The sequence below is a fragment of the Mixophyes fleayi genome, chromosome 6, assembly GCF_038048845.1.
Source record: "Mixophyes fleayi isolate aMixFle1 chromosome 6, aMixFle1.hap1, whole genome shotgun sequence".
Lineage (NCBI taxonomy): Eukaryota > Metazoa > Chordata > Amphibia > Anura > Limnodynastidae > Mixophyes > Mixophyes fleayi.
The window spans coordinates 1,488,066-1,512,433 of NC_134407.1; the positions used below are offsets into that span (position 1 = coordinate 1,488,066).

Sequence of the window (24,368 nt, forward strand, 5' to 3'; positions counted from 1 at the left end):
AGCCCAAGGAGCGTGTGCTTCTGGTGGCTCAGAGCCTGTGAGTCAGTTTATAGTTTGTTTAGAGAGATTTAACTTGTGGTTAAGTTGCTAATGGATCTGGCAGTTTCTTCTCACCAGAGTCTAATTCTGCTGCTGCTTCTCCTGTACAATCCTCGCTCTGTTATCTCATTTCCAACATGGCCGGACATGCATCCCTTGCACGACTCTTACAAAGACCCTTTCATGGCAGAGAAGACCTGAAACACATAAATGTTACACAGCCCCATACTGATTTTATGACTTACCTTTGTATACTGACTTCGGAGCACATGGGGAGCGAGTGGCAGGCCCTGAAGATACCTCCGATTCTTCTCAAGTTATTTATTTTAGTAATGGAAATGCTAAACGCCTTTAAAATAAACCAAACTTTAATGCTGGAAAAACAGAGGCATGCTTTTCTGGTCTTATCTTAGATTTCTTATGCTCACATCAGCCAAAAAATAATTGAAAAACAAAATAGCAGCTCAGGTGCTAGACGGAATGAAAAGCAACTTACATGGCAAAGAAGTGGTTATATCAGGTGTCTGATGGTGGCTCCCTGTGCAGTGGGTCCTGGATCTATCAACAGTTTCTTGGCTCAGTGGGGTTAGTATCAGGATACATTTGATATGATTTATCAGAGTTTATTTGGGCAGAAAATGTATCACTTTAACAAACTGACATTTGGTGTGTTGGATACTGGTCAGTATCTGTGTTTCAATTCACAAGAAAGCAACTTGTCTCCTAGCAGATGAGTGTGACAATGCTTGTGTGCTACCGTAAGCACAAGAGGAAGTGTAAGCATGATAAGCTCTGCTACTTTACAGAGTCATATAATATATGGAATTAAGAAAATTTTCCTAGTACATATATCAACAGATTGTCCATCTAACATTCCTTCGGCATGTTAGATGCATGTCCATCTAACATGCCAAAGGGACTGTAAATCAGATGGATACTGTGACAGAGTGCGTGTATGTCACACATGAAGATGTGTCAACATCTCCAGAAGCATGGGGTATGTTTACCCCTCCTCATACTGGGTGGACATATACTCTGTACAAGGCCCAGTATGAAATACACTACTAAGAGTAAGGAGTTCGAAAACTCACTGCTGGTGTAAACAGTGTTTATTTTTTATATAGCTCCTTCACTCCTATCCTTTACACTCCTCATGTCTGTTCCTTGTACCTGTGTATGGTTTACCTACATGTGTCTATATTAAAACTGCTGTTGAACTGTAGACCTGTCTACAGAGTCTTGAGTCAACTCTGTCCTCCACAAATGGTGTTAGAAGTGGGAACAAGTGAAGTCTTGACTCTTGGGACTAGAGTGCCATAATTAAGGCGCTTGTTTAAATGTTCATTTTGCTCCAGAAACAGTTATAAGATCAGGGTTTGCAACAACAGCAAGATGGAGTTGTGGACAAATACACTTGCGATCTCCAGACACTTTTTCAGCAAGTGAGGACTGGTCATCAGAAGTTGGTGAATTAAAAGAACAGGTCAGAAACAGTTCTGGCAACTCTGTTTTTCCAGATGACAATGACAGCACTGATTTCTATAATGACGAAAAAGTGACAGAGGGAGATGATCTAGAGGCCTCCATTGCCACATTTGAGATAGTTGTTTTATCCCAGACTAATTCTCTTATCACCCCTGCTAATAAGGTAATCACATGTGGTCTTTGGAGCTGGAAATACTGGGGACAATAAAAATGTCAAAACAACTATTTTTGACAATCTCTCACCACAGGAACTGGTGATGCAACAAAACTGAGGTCTTTGTATTTCCAACAGGCTATGGGCATCTGCTGGAACAGTTTATTAATGGTCTCCTTTATAGCATGGCTGTATGGCTTAAAATATATTGGGCCTCAAGCCTTAGGACTGCTGTCCATGTGGTTGAGAATGCCCTGGCTGTGGAATGGCTATTGTATGTTTTAATATGGAGAGGACGAAAAAGAGGTTAGTAATCTATTTCTATGGCCACAGGAAGGTCAACAGGAGCCAACAGTCATTCTGTCTACTATACCTTAGTGGCCTGAGTTGAACCTCAGAGAATTAAGCCCCCAGGATGATCTTTCTTTCACGGTTCCCAGAATCCAGTATCATATTCTCATCTGGGCAGCACGTTGGCTCAGTGGTTAGCACTTCTGCCTCACATCACTCGGGTAATGAGTTTAATTCCGCTGGGGTCTTGAGTTAAATTCCCGACCATGGCTTTATCTGTGTGGAGTTTGTATGTTCTCCCCGTGTTTGCGTGGGTTTCCCCTGGACGCTCCAGTTTCCTCCCACAATCCAAAAACATACTAGTAGGTTAATTGGCTGCTATCAAATATACCCTAGTCTATCTGTGTGTTGGGAAATTTAGACTGTAAGCTGCAATGGGGCAGGCACTGATGTGAGTGAGTTCTCTGTACAGCGTTGCAGAATTAGTGCCGCTATTTAAATAAATGATGATGATGATGATGATGATCTGGCTTAAGAGTGAAAACCGCATGCTATTTGGGATGTGGACTAAAGGGATATTTTAAAGCCAGCTACCCACAGATGAACTTTACCTATGTGGAGGTCACTGCCCTTAGTTTACTGGGGCTGCCTCTTTTGCAGGCACTGGTCCTAACTAAGGGGAAAATGGTAAGGAAGGTTGTAGACTCGTGTGTGAGAAATACCCTTGTTTTTTTTCGATGGTTTGCTAATGAATGTTCCATTCAGATTGGGTATATACATGGGGATGTGTTTTCTGACCGGACTGCCCAAGTCCTCTTACTATATGGGGAAATATGACTATCCCAAGATTGAGTGTATGTCCTTACGTGCCAGTTCCTGTATTGATAGGCAGAGACTGGCAGTAATTTGCTACCCTTTGTGCAGGGAAGGCCCTCAAGTTTTTGCTCAATACGAAAGAGATCCCTCGGGAAACGGTTCCTTTTTCTTCTTATCTTTCTCTATCCCAGATGAAAACTTCCAAAACCCTGATAATAGAGGAGGGGGTTTTCATATTGGCTGGATCTTGCGAGAGGTTCTTGTGAGGGTTTATGGTGGACCACAAACTAATGGTTAGGAGGTGGTAGGAAAGGCAAGCTCGAAAAGAGGAGTTTTGAGTGGGTGTTTGAAGGACTGAAGGTTGGGAAAGAGTCCAGTGAGTTGGGGTAGGGAGTTACATAGAATGGGGGCAGCACGGCAGAAGACTTGGAGGTGAGCATGGGAGGACGTAATGAGAGGTGAATTGAGGCAGAGGTCAGAGGTGAAGCGGAGTGGTCGAGTAGGTATATACCTTGAGAAAAGGTCAGAGATGTAAGGGGGAGAAGCGTTGGTAAGGGATTTGTAAGTGAGGGTAAGGAACTTGAACTGAATTCTGAAATGGATAGGAAGCCAATGAAGGGATTTACGCAGAGGAGAAGCGGAAGAGGTGTGATGGAAGAGGAAAATGAGCCGCAGCGTTCTGTATGGATTGAAGGTCAGGAAAGTAAGAGTCAGGAAAGCCAGGGAGAAAGAGGTTGCAATACTCGAGACGAGAAATGATGAGTGAATGGACCTAGATTTTGGTTGCTTCCAGAGAGAGAAAGGGACGGATTTTTGTGATGTTACGGAGGAGAAAGTAGCAGGATTTGGTGAGGTACTAATTATGAGGGGTAAAGCTGGGGGCAGAGACATGGGTGATGCCAAGGCAGCAGGCTTGGGTGACAGGAGAGAGAGTTATGTTGTCAACCAAGAGGGAGATATTGGGAGAGAGAAATACAGGTAGTTGCAGCCTAGAGACAGCTGGATACTTGGGTTAGGAAGGCGGGAAAGAGGTCAGGGGAGGAAAGATAGATTTGCGTGTTATCAGCATAGAGGTGGTATTGGAGGCCAAATGATTGAATAAGTTCACCAAAAGAGGTGGTGTAGAGAGATAAGAGCAGAGAGCCAAGGACAGAGCTTCTGGGACTGCAATAGATAGAGGAAGAGGGTGGGAGGAAGAGTCGGAAGCAGAGATGCTAAAAGAACGGGCAGAGAGGTAGGAGGCAAACCAAGAGAGAGCTGTTTCGCGAAGATTTAGAGAGTGAAGGGTGGTCAGAAGAGAACGATCATCTGTGCCAAAAGCAGCAGAGTGGTCGAGTAGTATGATAAGGGAGAAGTGACCTTTGCACTTAGCTGAGAGTAAGTCATCTGTTACTTTAGTGAGGGCAGTTTCAGTTGAGTGAAGGGGACTGAAGCCAGATGGGAGAGGGTCAGGAAGAGAGTGGGAAGAGAGAAAGTGGGTCTGGCAATTGAAAACAAGTCGGTCGAGAATTTTAGAAGCAAAGGGAAGCAGAGATACTGGGCGATAGTTGGAGAGGATGGGTCAAGGGAGGGTGTCTTGAGAATAGGGGAGATGAGAGCTAATAATGGTGATTTGGAGTTTTCTGACATTAACAACGATGTGTTTACCCTTTAACTGGTGACCCTCTCAGATCTCAGGATGATGTAAAGGGGATTTCTTTGTGTAAAACATGGGTTTGGTGAATTGTCAATTGTTAACATGTAAAGAATAACCCAGGAAGAGATAAAACCGTAGATACAATAATAGCTCTTTCATTAGACTGTGAGGTGACAATATCTTGTGGTTTCTGTCCTTATTGTCAAGTGATGGAACTCAGATGCCAGCCTTTAGCTCCTCTTATTTATCTATCCTTTTGTAAAAAACCGTTGTAGACATAGTGGGTTCACTAGAACCCTCTTCTAAAGTGTGCAAATGAATATTGGTGGTGATAGATTTTATCCAGAGGGGTTTCTGTTACAAACTTCTATGGCCTGAGAAGTAGCCAACAAGTTCATAGAACTTATTTCCAGAGTAGATCTGTTGAAAGTTGTCCTCATGGACCAAAACACAAACTTTAAGTGTTGTTTAGTGGAAAGGTAACCTGATTATACTTAGGACATCAGTCTATTATGTGCAGATTGATGGCCTAGTTGAGCAGTTTTCTATCCGTGTGGTGCCCCAGGGTTTAAACTGCTTTTTGAGCTATTATATGGCAAGAAGCTGTATCCTTGACATTTTGACAGAATCGTGAGAGTAACAAACCCTCAGGTCCAAGAATGTTTTATAGCATGGTTTGAATGTGCGCAACTTTCTGGATTTGATCGGTCTGTTGGCTAAGAAATCTACAACAAACAAAAGTGTGGTTGTATAACTGTAATGCCCCCGTTTGGGTCTTTGCAGCTATTGTTGGTACCCACACAGGAGAGCAAGGGTGTTTTTGAGGTTCTGCATTAGAGAAGTAGACTGTTTATTAGCCCAACACATAGAACATAGAAAATATATCATGTAAAGCATTTAAAGTCCTGGAACATAGACACGTTACATCACCACTAGGCAAAGCTTTTTATTTTGTATCTATATATGGCTTATAGTATACAATATAATTAATAAACAATGGCGCTCACAGCAGTATTGTATATATATGGTATATAGAAAAAAGTCCACATAAACACCTCTTCCACATATGGAGGCAGCCTTCCTTAGAAATGGTAGGTAATTCCAAGATGATAGAGTAAATAGAGTACAGGATTCGGCGCACAATGGTGTGTTACTGGGATAATTAGCTCAAGTTCAGTGGAAAATGATAAAGTTCAAGGTAGTTCAATGCTTCAAATTCCTGGACGGTCCTCTAGGACCATGGGTATTAGTCCAGTTTAGTAGACATTAAAAGACAGAAAAATATGTATGTATTTTATGTATTTGTTTGTAAATTTGTATGTATAATAGGGGAAACATCCAGGCATTGTACAAATACATTACTTTATATAAGTATGTACACTGTGCTTTTCTCTTGGCTTATATGCCTCTTCATGAAGAGAAGGATGTAAAAACATTTCATGAAAAGTGATGATTTCCGATGGTTTTGAAGTGGTGTTAGTTGCTGGGTAGTTCTGCACAGCATCAATGCCCAGTGGCATTAAATAAACTCAGATCTTTGCATATGTACAGTCTCCACCCCTACCAGCACATTTCAATATTTTACCCTATAAAAATAATCTCAGTTTTATAGACGCTGTGAGACGTCATTTCGCTGAGCACTGTGTCAGTGTCAGAGCAGCAGGTTCCACCCTAATGTCTGGCTTCTATCTTTCGCTTATTCCTATTCGATTTATCTGGCATTTCCGACATCTGCCGTGGCTGTGACGGCTCTTTTTGGAATCTGATTTCATACTTTATTCGTCCTCCTGTGAACCAGTCCTGGAGGACCGTGCTCTGATTCGGTATTATTACATTTGTTTACCAACTGCTTTATGCTCGAAGGCAGTGCAGAGTTCCCCGACCTGCGAGCTCCTGGATGCAAAGTACATACCACCTTACGGCGGCTCCTGGTGAAAATCAGGAGTCTTGTTGAGCTTTGCACCTCTGTAGTGCTAGTGCAAATTTTGGCTCAATATAGGAATCCACATTATCCTAACATTCAACTCCTCCAGTTTGAAAATGTCCTTGTTTCCTGAAAGAACAGGAGCTCCCTAGATTCCACATGCTTATGATGGAAAGAGGTCTAAATTTTCTTGTGTCTTGGTCCTGACCATTGGGAGTAGTGTTCTGAGTCTCTTGTGCATGCCCCTTGTCTTCTCTTTGCCCACTAACCTTTGCTCCTGAACCTTTAGCACCATTGCCTGCAGTTGATCTACCATGTGTGTCTTCATATCATGGAACTGCATGCAGCAGTATTAACTGGGTAACATGAAGGATTGGTGTGAAGGGCTATAACTACTGCTGTGGCAGCCCATATTGCAGCTATGGGGCCTGGCAGCCTGTTGATGAGAGGCGGATGCTCTGCGCGGGGTCTGTCACGTGCACATTGGAGCTAATTCCCCATAGTTGAGCACACCTTTTCTGGTAGATCTGAGAGTGATACATCAGCTTGTACATAGAATTGAGAACATTTATGAAATGATTGAGCAGGAAAAAGATACTTTGTAGCTGGCAACACAGTGATATTGGTCAATTTCTCAGATATTGCGGATCATGTGACTTCACAAAGACAGTGATGCTTGATGGCATCAGGTAACTGTACTCGTAAAATGACAGTCTGGTTCCTGTGCACCAGGTGTCATAATGTTATTAACATGCACACATTTGTTATCATTTATTTCCCCCAGGACGGCTCTAAGCAGATGAAGATTTCTTACCGTCTTGGCTGCATTGTAGTTATTTAAAGTAAACAAGCAATTCCAGCCCAGTAGTATGTGTGAGATTTAAGCGTGACATGTTGTTTTCAATGAATGTATATCTGTCAGCTCTTTTGTTTTGTAAAATTACAGTGATTGACAGTCAGAAAAAGTCTGTCCCCTTCCCAAGTGATCTGATTCATTTCGCAAATTCTCCCCTGACAATTGTCATGGAGAGAAGAACTTTGACAGGTCTCCCACATCGGCTGCTCCAAGTTATGTCTCTACCTAGAAATACATAATTACAGTAATTTAACCCAAGCAAAAGAGGAGATGATGTGTGTGTGGGGAGCTGATAAGGGGGTTGGAGCATATAGGAGCCAGGTGCCTATTATGACCTCTGCATTATATGTTTCATTCTCCAAAGTTCAGAGAGGAATCTTGAGAGTCCATATGAGACATTTGGGATGGTTTTATCACACCTCTCCTGAGTGAGGTCCATCATAGTCAGAGCCATCATTTATCTTCCCAATTGTATGTTATTGTATCACTTTATAAATCCTCACCCCTGTGTAACACATCTGTTGTTCCCAATGTCTCAGATGCCCCTGTTTTAACTCCTTCCCGGTGCTCCCTGCTGATGGCACCTTCATTTAGGTGCTCCTTGTGATGTGTGAGCGAATACATGTCCACATAATGCCAAATGCCCTCTTTTTTTAAACTCAGTCTTCTCTCTGGTGCCTGAGCAACAGGGTATGTTGTCGTTTATTTGTGCTTGTGCATTACTTTGTGATCTGTTTGACTGACCAACTCATGCTAAATTTAAATATATGACTTGTCTTGTCCTTCATATACTCAGGTACTGCCTAGTGGGGCTTGTTCTGAAAGTTATGACCAGTGGAGAACATCATTCCCTTGTGCACCCCTCGTAAAAACTGGAGTTCCTATTAGACTGTGCGCCTAAGATTTAGCCACTGCCACCAGAGTAAGTACACAGCTAGGGCAGTTCTACATGTGAAGCTCTTCAGAGGCAAGCAGAAGATCCTAATATGCACAGGTAATAAACGCCAAATCATTTTTAGTGACGTAGTGCAGTTAGACAGACATGATCCACGAGATTATGTATCACACACAACCTGCACATTCATGAAACATTTCTTGGTTAAGTAAAGATTCTTCCATTCTGCGCAGGGGTTTGAGTAACATATGAATGTAAACAATAGCAAGACATTTGGTATTCCTACTAGGGAATAAAATGCCACTTTACACTCCTGCCACTCAATCTTGCTCTGTGAAAAATGAATAAGATGAGAGTTGTGTTTCTTTAGCGCTCTCATAACATGGAACACACACCACGAAAAGGTTGGATGTGAAAAACCGCCCACTGAAAAGTACCTGGCACAAGAAAATTGAACACACCCGACCTCTTTAAAACAAAGTCTGTTTTGTGCTGTTACATTATACTAAACACCAAAATATTGTAATTATCTGAATAAGTATGTAAATGCCTGTAACACCCCCTGAGTTAGACATCCTGAGGGGTATTGCCGAATGTGTGTAATGCTCGTGTGCGTCTTCTCACCTCTCAGAAGCGCAGTGCTTCCAACTAAGTCTTCTCCAAGGACTGCGTGGATAGTGCTATCTTCCAGCAGGAGACTCCTTGTATCCAACACAAGCAACACGTAGCGCTCACACACGGAGTTATGTAATAACCACCTTCATACTTTTCTTAAGGGGTAAATGGCAGGTGGGTAGATGTAAGGGGTGTGTAGTGACTATAGACAATTGAACAGAAATATTAGAGTCCAGCAGGAAATATACCACTTAAAGAAAGCTGGGTTGAAAATAAACAATAGGGTAGAACAAAGTCAACAATAGATAATATGGGATAGTAGATGATTCGTCAGTCAAGGAATTTATCTCAATTAGATTCATAAAATGGATTTATATTCCTACAGCCCTACTGCACTGACATTCACACCTAGACCACGTACACTCATACGCTCCTGTCTGGTGGATGTTGAACAGCACATTAATAATAAACTACTGGGCAATTAATTCATAAATTGACCACATGGGGGGATAACAGTGTAAATTGCCTCTTACACTCCTCACCATGCTAAGAATCATGCCAAATCTTCCTCTCACTCTAACAAATACTAAACAATATAATATAACAGTTCTACAAGGTTGGGCACCGTTGGTGCACATAAATATTGGTAACCTGGGTTACATGTGAACCGCAGTACTTGTAGATTATGATAATCATCATCATCATCATCATTTATTTATATAGCGCCACTAATTCCACAGCGCTGTACAGAGAACTCACTCACATCAGTCCCTGCCCCATTGGAGCTTACAGTCTAAATTCCCTAATATAGACACACACTCACACAGACACAGACAGACAAACAGGGAGATAGACAGACAGAGAGTAGGGTCAATTTTGGACAGCAGACAATTAACCTATCGGTATGTTTTTGGAGTGTGGGAGGAAACCCACGCAAACACAGGGAGAACATACAAACTCCACACAGATAAGTCTATGGTCGGGAATCAAACTCATGACCCCAGTGCTATGAGGCAGAAGTGCTAACCACTAGGCCACTGTGCTGATGCTTATATAGGCATCTCCAACAATGGTAGATATGATGATAGGTGTAAGGGGACAATTTGGTTCAGTCTCACTCTACCACGTGTATGGGTCATATGGAGATATTTATGTTAATGCTAGGTAGGTGAGGCAGGTGTCGGTATAACACAGTCTCTCATGAATGACACCAGATTCTGCACCACTTAAATGTACACTAATTTGTCAACGACTGTAAGGAAGGCGATTCAGAACAGCAGCAACCCTGTCTGGCCAGGCTTCCTTTTGCTTGAAGGCCTTTCTGCTGACACCCAATTAACCAAGGTCAGGGGTCTCCCTCTCTGTCCATGGACTCCCTTCATAAACCCACTAGAGCAAAAAGTCACAAGGCTTGCCCATAGGCTCTCTAGGCCTGGTTACAGGTAAAACATCACCCACATTCTGTGTTGTGATGTAGTCTCCCTCTCTGACACTCTCACAGTCTTCTCTAAAGGATTATCTCTGGTAAACTGGGAGCTCACTCCCTTCACTACTAGGGTTAGTGTTACCAGTTTACACTTCTGCTGTCTCCATGCATCTGGCACTATATCTTCTCTCTCTCTGCTGCGGTGGAACTCAGTTCTCTCCTTACTCTCGTGCCTGTTCCCGTCCTCTGACAGACTCCATTCGCTCCTATCCTCTGCTCCTCCTCTTGCGTTTTGATGGCTGCATGTTCAGTGCCATTAAATTGAATCCCTGCTGCGGCAGGGGTTACATCTCTCTATTTATCATGACTTTAAAAAAGGCTCAGTTTCCAGTTTCCACAACGATACAATAATGTTACGTTCCGGAGATGAGTAATTATATATTGCTGCTATAAGAATAAATAGCACCCAAATTAGCGAAAAGACATCTCATTGAATAAAATTATAATTTCTCTTATTTATTAGCTTTAAACATATTTAGATATGAATTGAACTGTGCAAGATATACACAAAATATTTCCACTGGTGAATCATTTTCACCCATGTTAATGGCTGATTGAATGCGTTAATGTAATTTAAAGTAAGGTGCCCTCAGACCACCAGAGATTGTGCCCACCTACTACCATAATATTACTGTCAGATGGGCATCATCTTAAATACTGACATCACAGGATGTGGAATCAGCTGATGCACTCGCTCACGTGTTCCCATTGTATCACAGATGTCAAGATGCCACATGTGTCAGGGAGCCGTGTATCCCATCATATGACATGTGTCAGGAATCATGTTTCCCATTGTATGTAAGTGCATTCTTCCGGCATGTGCAGCAATTCAGAGCTAGGTTAGGGATGGGATAGATGTGGCATTGCCCCCACCTGGTATGATCGTGACCCTTTATCAAGCTCAGAGACAATTTTGAGAAGTGTGTAACTACTCCAACATTACTTGTGCAGATTACTGCTAGTACTATGTGCAACCATCACTTGGACCAGAACGTCAGTCTTTTAAAAGCATTAAAATACAGAAATATGTGTTACAGTCCCACTGTCAGAATGATTGTTGTTTGAGAGATTCTCATAGTTGTATTTTTAGAATATAGGGAGAAAAGATCTGTGCTCTGCTAAGCCTTAGTTGTGGCTCGATGCTTCCCAGCCAGAGTGTCGTGATGTCAGGCTGAATGTGCACAAGTAGAGATCAGCAAAGTTGCGAAATTTGCACAAAACGCATTTCGTGGCTGAACAGGTAATTTTGTAGATGTGTGAAATTCTGTATATAATCTTCAGTTCCGCGTTTGCTTCACCATTTCCCACTTTTCATAATATAGCTGGATGACGGAGGTCAGTTCCTGGTTGGTCAGGGTAGAATTGGGAATTCTGGGTGGAACTAAACTGGGGGGAATTTCGGGCGGAACCCTTAATGCCAAATTCTACCATAGAATCCTGCAAATGTCTATAGCCAAATGCCTATTGAGAAGAATATTACTCGGAATATTAAAATTGCCACCTACAAGATTAGAACAGTTTGAGTCTGAAATAATCTGTGCTGTTGTGAACTTTGAGATAGTCTGATAGGCTAATATGCTGTATGTATAATGGATGAGCAGTATATGATTATTTATTACAGTCCTGTGCTCCAGCCAAGCTCCTCTTAAAACCGGTGCAGGATTTGAGCGGTGGTTGTGGTGCTGAGAGCAGCTTTTTTGTGACACCGGTACACAGAGCCGGATTTAGACCTCATGGGGCCCTAGGCAAGATATTGGTTTGCCCCCCCCCCCTCCCTCCCTCCCTGAAACAACCCATAGCACTATATTTTTTTTAGCATAGCATATACTCCTATAGTTAAGTAGAAGGTTAAACTATGTGCCGCCGCACATCACGCTGCTCCTCCTGCATCACCATGTGGCCCCTCATTATTGTCCCTCTCATCACACTGTGCTCTCCTTTATCATTACACTACATCACACTGCGGCCCCTCATTATTGTCCCTCTCATCACACTGTGCTCTCCTTTATCATTACACTGCATCACACTGTGGTCCCTCATTACTGTCCCTCTCATCACACTGTGCTCTCCTTTATCATTACACTACATCACACTGTGGTCCCTCATTACTGTCCCTCTCATCACACTGTGCCCTCCTTTATCATTACACTGCATCACACTGTGGTCCCTCATTATTGTCCCTCTCATCACACTGTGCCCTCCTTTATCATTACACTGCATCACACTGCGGCCCCTCATTACTGTCCCTCTCATCACACTGTGCTCTCCTTTATCATTACACTGCATCACACTGTGGTCCCTCATTACTGTCCCTTTCATCACACTGTGCCCTCCTTTATCATTACACTGCATCACACTGTGGTCCCTCATTACTGTCCCTTTCATCACACTGTGCCCTCCTTTATCATTACACTGCATCACACTGTGGTCCCTCATTACTGTCCCTTTCATCACACTGTGCCCTCCTTTATCATTACACTGCATCACACTGTGGTCCCTCATTACTGTCCCTTTCATCACACTGTGCCCTCCTTTATCATTACACTGCATCACACTGTGGTCCCTCATTACTGTCCCTTTCATCACACTGTGCCCTCCTTTATCCTTACACTGCATCACACTGTGGTCCCTCATTACTGTCCCTTTCATCACACTGTGCCCTCCTTTATCATTACACTGCATCACACTGTGGTCCCTCATTACTGTCCCTTTCATCACACTGTGCCCTCCTTTATCATTACACTGCATCACACTGTGGTCCCTCATTACTGTCCCTCTCATCACACTGTGCTCTCCTTTATCATTACACTGCATCACACTGTGGTCCCTCATTACTGTCCCTCTCATCACACTGTGCCCTCCTTTATCATTACACTGCATCACACTGCGGCCCCTCATTACTGTCCCTCTCATCACACTGTGCCCTCCTTTATCATTACACTGCATCACACTGTGGTCCCTCATTATTGTCCCTCTCATCACACTGTGCCCTCCTTTATCATTACACTACATCACACTGTGGTCCCTCATTACTGTCCCTCTCATCACACTGTGCCTTCCTTTATCATTACACTGCATCACACTGTGGTCCCTCATTACTGTCCCTCTCATCACACTGTGCCCTCCTTTATCATTACACTGCATCACCATGCGGCCCCTCATTATTGTCCCTCTCATCACACTGTGCTCTCCTTTATCATTACACTACATCACACTGTGGTCCCTCATTACTGTCCCTCTCATCACACTGTGCCCTCCTTTATCATTACACTGCATCACACTGTGGTCCCTCATTATTGTCCCTCTCATCACACTGTGCCCTCCTTTATCATTACACTGCATCACACTGTGGTCCCTCATTACTGTCCCTCTCATCACACTGTGCCCTCCTTTATCATTACACTGCATCACACTGCGGCCCCTCATTACTGTCCCTCTCATCACACTGTGCCCTCCTTTATCATTACACTGCATCACACTGTGGTCCCTCATTATTGTCCCTCTCATCACACTGTGCCCTCCTTTATCATTACACTACATCACACTGTGGTCCCTCATTACTGTCCCTCTCATCACACTGTGCCCTCCTTTATCATAACACTGCATCACACTGCGGCCCCTCATTACTGTCCCTCTCATCACACTGTGCCCTCCTTTATCATTACACTGCATCACACTGTGGTCCCTCATTATTGTCCCTCTCATCACACTGTGCCCTCCTTTATCATTACACTGCATCACACTGTGCCCTCCTTTATCATTACACTGCATCACACTGTGGCCCCTCATTATTGTCCCTCTCATCACACTGTGCCCTCCTTTATCATTACACTGCATCACACTGTGGCCCCTCATTATTGTCCCTCTCATCACACTGTGCCCTCCTTTATCATTACACTACATCACACTGTGGTCCTTCATTACTGTCCCTCTCATCACACTGTGCCCTCCTTTATCATTACACTGCATCACACTGTGGTCCCTCATTACTGTCTCTCTCATCACACTGTGCCCTCCTTTATCATTACACTGCATCACACTGTGGTCCCTCATTACTGTCCCTCTCATCACACTGTGCCCTCCTTTATCATTACACTACATCACACTGTGGTCCCTCATTACTGTCCCTCTCATCACACTGTGCCCTCCTTTATCATTACACTGCATCACACTGTGGTCCCTCATTACTGTCCCTCTCATCACACTGTGCCCTCCTTTATCATTACACTGCATCACACTGTGGTCCCTCATTACTGTCCCTCTCATCACACTGTGCCCTCCTTTATCATTACACTGCATCACACTGTGGTCCCTCATTACTGTCCCTCTCATCACACCGTGCCCTCCTTTATCATTACACTACATCACACTGTGGTCCCTCATTACTGTCCCTCTCATCACACTGTGCTCTCCTTTATCATTACACTGCATCACACTGTGGTCCCTCATTACTCTCCCTCTCATCCCACTGTGCCCTCCTTTATCATTACACTGCATCACACTGTGGTCCCTCATTACTGTCCCTCTCATCACACTGTGCCCTCCTTTATCATTACACTACATCACACTGTGGTCCCTCATTACTGTCCCTCTCATCACACTGTGCCCTCCTTTATCATTACACTGCATCACACTGTGGTCCCTCATTACTGTCCCTCTCATCACACTGTGCCCTCCTTTATCATTACACTGCATCACACTGTGGTCCCAGCAGTTAAAGAATAATGTCCATGGACCCCATATTTTGTCAAAGGATCTAGCAGAATTTTGAATTATACTGGTCATATACTCCATACGATGATTATTAAGCTCAGTGGTCAAAGTGGAAGTTTAGAAGTGGCGGTATGAAAAATGTAATGGGAATGTAATCAAGTGAATGGAATTTTATTATTTTACAATGAAGGCAGTATGAGAAGTAACGGTATGGCCTACTACTATATACACCCCACTTCCACCACTGCTTACCTTTCAATTCACACAAATTGTACTTTATCTTTAACTAAACTTAGGGATTAATCATAATTAACATGTCAAGAAACTGCAATTCATAGTTAGCAAGCCCAGTAATAGAAAAACAGCAGTCTCCTATCACTACCATGTCATAGACCGCCCGCCACTACAGTTACTGACTGCAGCCCTCTACCTACAGAAACATGAAAAACTGCTGGAATGCAATAATCATGTTAATATGTCGGTCTTCTGCATGAATCCCATAGTGCAACATTTAAACAAGTCAGACCTCCTCATAATATAAATCCCACCAGATTCAGGATAGTTGGCAGACTGCCCTGCTCTCTCCTACCTGTTCTCGTCACTTTCACGGCTTGTGGCTGCTGGTGTCTTTAGATCAGTTGCTGTTTGTCTGGATCCTGGAATGTTGGAGGCCCTATTTGGAAAAAAAATGGGTACACGAAATTTAGTAAACTTCAACCAGCCACAGTGTTAAATCAATATAGCACCCACATTTTATAAGTAGACCTCCCTCCAACCAAAACATTAAATTAATAGCATACACATTTAATAAATAGACCCATTTCCCTCCAACCAGCTCCAACATTAAATTAATAGTGTTACCATTTAAAAAATAAACCTATTTCACTCCCACAAACAGCCCCTCATACATACACACACACACACACACACACACACACACACACACACATAATATAAATACACTGGCCCCTCCCACACACATAATATACATACACTGGCCCCTCACACACATATTACATTAATATAAAGGGTGCCTCTTTTCATTTTGAGGTAAGAGAGGTGTCAGGATTGAGGCAGCGGATCATGTGAGGGAATAGATAATGAGCACGTGTCATGGGGAATATCAAAGAAAAGCTGGTGAGTGTTGTAAGGGTATTGTTGGCTGAGGAGGGGCCGTGTGGGGAACAGACTTTTAACTCACATGCCCCCCCTCTGCCCAGCACCTTCACACATGCTGCCTCTCTGCCCAGCGCCTTTAGCCACACATGCCCCCCCTATGCCCTGCAGCTTCTATCACATATGCCCCCCCTGCAGCTTCCATCACATGTGCCCCCCTGTGCCCCGCAGCTTCCATCACACATGCCCCCTGTGCCCTGCAGCTTCCATTACACATGACCCCCCTATACCCTGCAGCTTCTATCACATATGCCCCCCCTGCAGCTTCCATCACACATGCCCCCCCTGTGCCCTGCAGCTTCCAAGTACCCTTCTTCTTACTTTTTTCCACATGAATGATGACAGGAACAGAAGAAATGATGGAGCTCCTGCACCGACCACTTTAGAATTCCAGCAGCCTGCCTTCACTGTGTATCATGTGACCGCTGCGATCACATGACCCTGATGCCATACACTACAGGTACATTGCCACTACTGCCTCTACCCCTAGTTCTAACACCAGCCCCTCCCTCGATTCGCAGCAACACCCCCCCCCCCCCCCAAAAAAATGTTTTTTTCTCCCTTGTCCCCCCCATCTGGGCCCCCGGAAAGCTGCTAGGCCCTGGGCAGGTGCCTAGGTTGCATAGCGGTAAATCCGGCCCTACCGTTACATGCGCTCCAATCTTCTGACTGCATGTGATTAATGCACTCAGTATGACAGTGGCCAAGCAGTCATTAATGTTTTCCTCTTACATTGAAAGCATTAATTCTCTTTCCTGTAATTGTTCACAGAACCTGCTATATAAATCCTCCTGGGTTTCCCCTGAATTAAACCCCCCTGAGGTTCACAAAGCTTCAAAGCTTTGTCTCAAAATAATTGTTATGTTTCTGCATCCAGTTTTGAAAACAGTGGTGAGCAGCATGACAAGTGGTATTTTATGGGGACTCCCAAGAAGTCCTCGATCCCGAAGGCAGGCCACACAATATAAAGAAGCATTAGATCACATTATGAGGACGAGCATGAAACATTCACAAAGCTAAACACATGGACATTAAGAGCCAGGCAGACGAGGCACCTGCCTAAGGTGCAGTTGGATGTGAATGGGGGTGGGTAAGAATAAATTATTACCTTATTTAGTTTCACATTTATTTTATTAGTTGTGGTACTGTTGGTGGCTGCTCAGCACTTCACTAAGAACAAACAAGCTGCTCCCTGATATGTCATTAGCTCATGCACAAGATCGTACGTTACACATTAACTAACTACCCAGGAGGGCCTGATTATCCAGTAGGCTGACTGGGCTGCAACCTTGGGAGCAAAGGCTTTTTTTGGGGGTGGGACAAGACTTTTAGGGGTGCAAAATTGTGACGGAGAGATATAAACTGAAATTCATTTTAAAATATGACATAAAAGTTGTTCTCCAAAATAAACAGAAAACATGAAAGAAAAATGTACTAAGGTTGTAATCTTGATGTATTCCCATGGTAAAATCTGATGTGAGTTATTAAAAAGAGCAAAGCAAAATAAGGGGTAAGTTTTCTCCTGGACAAACCATGTAACAATGCAAATTAGTTAATTAGTTTACACATAAGGAAAATACTGGCTGCTTTTTCATGTAGCGCACAAATACTTATTTGTTTTTACACTGAAATTTAAAGTTGATCTAGGACATGCCCTACCCCAACTATATATCTGTTCCTAAATTTTAAATTTACCTCCCTCTCCAATGCACCATGGTTTGCTATGGTCCAAATTGACTCCCTTTTCATCTTGGCTCTCCTTAATGACTCAGGCCCAATGAGTAATCCTTGAGTCTGCGCTTGAGGACAAGCGAGTAGGAGAATACAAGAATGGTGACAGGCGCAGACGCGACGGTCCCCTCCACCTTCACCCTCAGTAGTGCCTCCGTCCTGCTTTACAGTTCTGATTTTAATGAAAATAAAATGTGTGACAAAGATTGCGGTGACCCGTTTAAAAAACCAAGTGGACCAAAACACGCAAATGTAAACGTTGGTGAGTGGGTGTGAAGGAAGCAGGATTTTAAATGAAGGGTAAGTTCTGTTTAACCTTCAGCTTGGTGAGGAAGGTGAGGGGGCGCTATGAGCATATTAGCCTAGGGCAGCCCACACGGCAGAGCCCGGATAATGTGCCGCTCACACGGCAGAGCCCGGATAATGTGCCGCTCATACGGCAGAGCCCGGATAATGTGCCGCTCACACGGCAGAGCCGGATAATGTGGGCCTCACAGCGCGGGAGCCGGATAATGTGCCGCTCACACGGCAGAGCCCGGATAATGTGCCGCTCACACGGCAGAGCCGGATAATGTGCCGCTCACACGGCAGAGCCCGGATAATGTGCCGCTCATACGGCAGAGCCCGGATAATGTGCCGCTCACACGGCAGAGCCCGGATAATGTGCCGCTCATACGGCAGAGCCCGGATAATGTGCGTCTCACACGGCAGAGCCCGGATAATGTGCCGCTCACACGGCAGAGCCCGGATAATGTGCCGCTCACACGGCAGAGCCCGGATAATGTGCCGCTCACACGGCAGAGCCCGGATAATGTGCCGCTCACACGGCAGAGCCCGGATAATGTGCCGCTCACACGGCAGAGCCCGGATAATGTGCGTCTCACACGGCAGAGCCCGGATAATGTGCGTCTCACACGGCAGAGCCCGGATAATGTGCCGCTCATACGGCAGAGCCCGGATAATGTGCCGCTCACACGGCAGAGCCCGGATAATGTGCCGCTCACACGGCAGAGCCCGGATAATGTGCGTCTCACACAGTAGAGCCTGGATAATGTGCCGCTCACACTGCAGAGCCCGGATAATGTGCCGCTCACACTGCAGAGCCCGGATAATGTGCCGCTCATACGGCAGAAACCGGATAATGTGCCGCTCACACGGCAGAGCCCGGATAATGTGCCGCTCACACGGCAGAGCCCGGATAATGTGCCGCTCACACGGCAGAGCCCGGATAATGTGCCGCTCACACGGCAGAGCCCGGATAATGTGCCGATCACACGGCAGAGCCCGGATAATGTGCGTCTCACACGGCAGAGCCCGGATAATGTGCCGCTCACACGGCAGAGCCCGGATAATGTGCCGCTCACACGGTAGAGCCGGATAATGTGCCGCTCATACGGCAGAGCCGGATAATGTGCCGCTCACACTGCAGAGCCCGGATAATGTGCCGCTCACACGGCAGAGCCCGGATAATGTGCGTCTCACACGGCAGAGCCCGGATAATGTGCCGCTCACACGGCAGAGCCCGGATAATGTGCCGCTCACACGGCAGAGCCCGGATAATGTGCCGCTCACACGGCAGAGCCCGGATAATGTGCCGCTCACACGGCAGAGCCCGGATAATGTGCCGCTCACACGGCAGAGCCCGGATAATGTGCGTCTCACACGGCAGAGCCCGGATAATGTGCGTCTCACACGGCAGAGCCCGGATAATGTGCCGCTCATACGGCAGAGCCCGGATAATGTGCCGCTCACACGGCAGAGCCCGGATAATGTGCCGCTCACACGGCAGAGCCCGGATAATGTGCGTCTCACACAGTAGAGCCTGGATAATGTGCCGCTCACACTGCAGAGCCCGGATAATGTGCCGCTCACACTGCAGAGCCCGGATAATGTGCCGCTCATACGGCAGAAACCGGATAATGTGCCGCTCACACGGCAGAGCCCGGATAATGTGCCGCTCACACGGCAGAGCCCGGATAATGTGCCGCTCACACGGCAGAGCCCGGATAATGTGCCGCTCACACGGCAGAGCCCGGATAATGTGCCGCTCACACGGCAGAGCCCGGATAATGTGCCGATCACACGGCAGAGCCCGGATAATGTGCGTCTCACACGGCAGAGCCCGGATAATGTGCCGCTCACACGGCAGAGCCCGGATAATGTGCCGCTCACACGGTAGAGCCGGATAATGTGCCGCTCATACGGCAGAGCCGGATAATGTGCCGCTCACACGGCAGAGCCCGGATAATGTGCCGCTCACACGGTAGAGCCGGATAATGTGCCGCTCATACGGCAGAGCCGGATAATGTGCCGCTCACACGGCAGAGCCCGGATAATGTGCCGCTCACACGGCAGAGCCCGGATAATGTGCCGCTCACACGGCAGAGCCCGGATAATGTGCCGCTCACACGGCAGAAACCGGATAATGTGCTGCTCACACGGCAGAAACCGGATAATGTGCCGCTCACACGGCAGAGCCCGGATAATGTGCCGCTCACACGGCAGAGCCCGGATAATGTGCCGCTCACACGGCAGAGCCCGGATAATGTGCCGCTCACACGGCAGAGCCCGGATAATGTGCCGATCACACGGCAGAGCCCGGATAATGTGCGTCTCACACGGCAGAGCCCGGATAATGTGCCGCTCACACGGCAGAGCCCGGATAATGTGCCGATCACACTGCAGAGCCGGATAATGTGCCGCTCACACTGCAGAGCCGGATAATGTGCCGCTCACACGGCAGAGCCCGGATAATGTGCCGCTCACACGGCAGAGCCCGGATAATGTGCGTCTCACACGGCAGAGCCCGGATAATGTGCCGCTCACACGGCAGAGCCCGGATAATGTGCCGCTCACACGGCAGAGCCCGGATAATGTGCCGCTCACACTGCAGAGCCGGATAATGTGCCGCTCACACGGCAGAGCCCGGATAATGTGCCGCTCACACGGTAGAGCCCGTATAATGTGCCGATCACACTGCAGAGCCGGATAATGTGCCGCTCACACGGCAGAGCCCGGATAATGTGCCGCTCACACTGCAGAGCCGGATAATGTGCCGCTCACACGGTAGAGCCCGGATAATGTGCCGCTCACACGGCAGAGCCCGGATAATGTGCCGCTCACACTGCAGAGCCGGATAATGTGCCGCTCACACGGTAGAGCCCGGATAATGTGCCGCTCACACGGCAGAGCCCGGATAATGTGCCGCTCACACGGCAGAGCCGGATAATGTGCCGCTCATACGGCAGAGCCCGGATAATGTGCCGCTCACACGGCAGAGCCCGGATAATGTGCCGCTCATACGGCAGAGCCCGGATAATGTGCCGCTCACACGGCAGAGCCCGGATAATGTGCCGCTCACACGGTAGAGCCCGGATAATGTGCCGCTCACACGGCAGAGTCCGGATAATGTGCCGCTCACACGGCAGAGCCCGGATAATGTGCCGCTCACACTGCAGAGCCGGATAATGTGCCGCTCACACGGCAGAGCCCGGATAATGTGCCGCTCACACGGCAGAGCCGGATAATGTGCCGCTCACACGGCAGAGCCCGGATAATGTGCCGCTCACACTGCAGAGCCCGGATAATGTGCCGCTCACACGGCAGAGCCCGGATAATGTGCCGCTCACACGGCAGAGCCCGGATAATGTGCCGCTCATACGGCAGAGCCCGGATAATGTGCCGATCACACGGCAGAGCCCGGATAATGTGCTGCCTGGAACCTGAGAAATAATGGGCACTTGGCACATCCTGGCTGCTGTATTGTCTCCTCTAGGTGTGCAATGTTTCTCCTTCCTCTCATAGGGAGACGCCAGATATCCAATAGCTTCATTAAGCCTCGTTAGCAGCAATTGGGATCATTAACACCGGCTGGACTTTGCACTGTAAGAATAGAGAAGTGTTATATTTCTCCGCTCTCCCCTTCTTGAGTTGCTTAATTATCTATGTTGAAGCGTGTTTACTGCTTCTTTGACTCTCTCATTTCCAAAGTGTCTTTTCTAACCCTCCCGGGTCCTATAACACCTGTACGTGTACATCCTTTAAAATAACAAATAAAAGGTGTTTTGAGTGAAAATACTTTACGTATCTAAAGGCTAGCAGAACTAGTGTTCATCTCTGACACTGAATCCATCATACAAATTCTCCTTCCAATGCAGAACCTACCACAACAATCCTCTCTATGATTCACAGTCTATCATAGAACTTGTCTCTGTGTTGCACAGTCTACTGTACAAAGAAAGGCTTATTTCCGAAAGTAACACAATAACTAAGAAAGCCCTAATGGCGCCAAGACCTGTCAAAATTGCAGATAAGGTGTTGCCAGGATTTAATAACAAAACTCTAAGTACTTTAATGAACAATAACAAAACTAAATGACAAACATTAAATTAATTATAATAGTTTATACATAAATTGATCCAAATCATTATTTGAGATTTGGGTTTTAGAGTGCTACCATGATGTTCATATAAATGTTTAGTATAGTGAATACAGAATCAATAGCAATTCGGAGTACTATTGTGGTCAATAAAAAATAGCACAGTGACGATTAATCTCAAATTACTCCCCATATAGTTGTCTGAATAAAATCAAAGGGAAATGGCAGCTCACTGATCCGGAGGTAGTTATTAATACCTCAACTTTAGTCCATATTCTTGTTGTATTCTACCTGTATATTTGTTTATTCAGTGTGTTTGGTCTTTGTATTTTGTTCTTCATGTTTTGTGTAATGTGTAATGGATCACTGCTTTCTGTATATGTCATGTACAGCGTTGTGGACCTTTTGTGGCACATTATAAATAAAACATAAAAATAATAATATTACTCTGGAGAAAATGACATGAACACCTATGATTCTTGTCATAAGGCAAGCTCTAAAAACTTTCAGTCGAAGCATAAATGAAAGATCTTTGAAACTATATTAAAACTAGTTTGAATAATACTACCAATAGGCATGCAACAAATTAATAAACACTCTCTGTGGATGCAGAATCTTTAGTGTAAAATCTATCAGTTACAGGTGGAGACATAATCAGTGGTGGGTGGAGAACACTGCTCGGTGGCACGTGGATAATATAGACATTACATGGTGGTGGGCAGTACCCACCACCATGTAATGTGGTGGGTACTCTGTAGCACACGGAGACATAAACATTATTCACTGGCAGGTGAAGACAGACATTACTGAGTGGTGGATGGAGATGTAGACATTACTCGGTCACAGGTGGAGACAGACATTACTTAGTGGTGGGTGGAGACATAGACATTACTTGGTCACAGGTGGAGACAGACATTACTCAGTGGTGGGTGGAGACATAGACATTACTCGGTCACAGGTGGAGACAGATATTACTCAGTGGTGGGTGGAGACATAGACATTACTCGGTCACAGGTGGAGACAGACATTACTCAGTGGTGGGTGGAGACATAGACATTACTCGGTCACAGGTGGAGACAGACATTACTCAGTGGTGGGTGGAGACAGACATTACTCAGTGGTGGGTGGAGACATAGACATTACTCGGTCACAGGTGGAGACAGACATTACTCAGTGGTGGGTGGAGACATAGACATTACTTGGTGACAGGTAGAGACAGACTCAGTGGTGGGTGAAGACATAGACATTACTTGGTGACAGGTGGAGACAGACATTACTCAGTGGTGGGTGGAGACATAGACATTACTTGGTCACAGGTGGAGACAGACATTACTCAGTGGTGGGTGGAGACACAGACATTACTTGGTGACAGGTAGAGACAGACTCAGTGGTGGGTGAAGACATAGACATTACTTGGTGACAGGTGGAGACAGACATTACTCAGTGGTGGGTGGAGACAGACATTACTTGGTCACAGGTGGAGACAGACATTACTCAGTGGTGGGTGGAGACATAGACATTACTCGGTCACAGGTGGAGACAGACATTACTCAGTGGTGGGTGGAGACATAGACATTACTTGGTCACAGGTGGAGACAGACATTACTCAGTGGTGGGTGGAGACATAGACATTACTTGGTGACAGTTGGAAACAGAAATTACTCAGTGGTGGGTGGAGACACAGACAATACTTGGTGACAGGTGGAGACAGAAATTACTCAGTGGTGGGTGGAGACATAGACATTACTTGGTCACAGGTGGAGACAGACATTACTCAGTGGTGGGTGGAGACATAGACATTACTTAGTTACAGGTGGAGACCGACATTACTCAGTGGTGGGTGGAGACACAGACATTACTTGGTGACAGGTGGAGACAGACATTACTCAGTGGTGGGTGGAGACAGACATTACTCAGTGGTGGGTGGAGACAGACATTACTCAGTGGTGGGTGGAGACACAGACATTACTTGGTGACAGGTGGAGACAGAAATTACTCAGTGGTGGGTGGAGACATAGACATTACTTAGTGACAGGTGGAGACAGACATTACTCAGTGGTGGGTGGAGACAGACATTACTCAGTGGCGGGTGGAGACACAGACAATACTTGGTGACAGGTAGAGACAGAAATTACTCAGTGGTGGGTGGAGACAGACATTACTCAGTGGTGGG

General features: G+C 45.8%; 1 long non-coding RNA gene across 3 annotated transcripts in view; it reads left to right on the forward strand.

Moving 5' to 3' along the window:
* Positions 1-24,368, forward strand: part of LOC142160700 (uncharacterized) — a 200,067-nt gene that overhangs the window by 54,531 nt on the left and 121,168 nt on the right. For 2 of the 3 annotated variants that reach the window (XR_012693283.1, XR_012693282.1), the window contains exon 4: positions 7,998-8,195. The exons of the other annotated variant lie outside the window; for it this stretch is intronic. This is a non-coding gene — a long non-coding RNA (uncharacterized LOC142160700). The remainder of the gene's footprint in view (positions 1-7,997; positions 8,196-24,368) is intronic. 3 annotated transcript variants of the gene reach the window in all.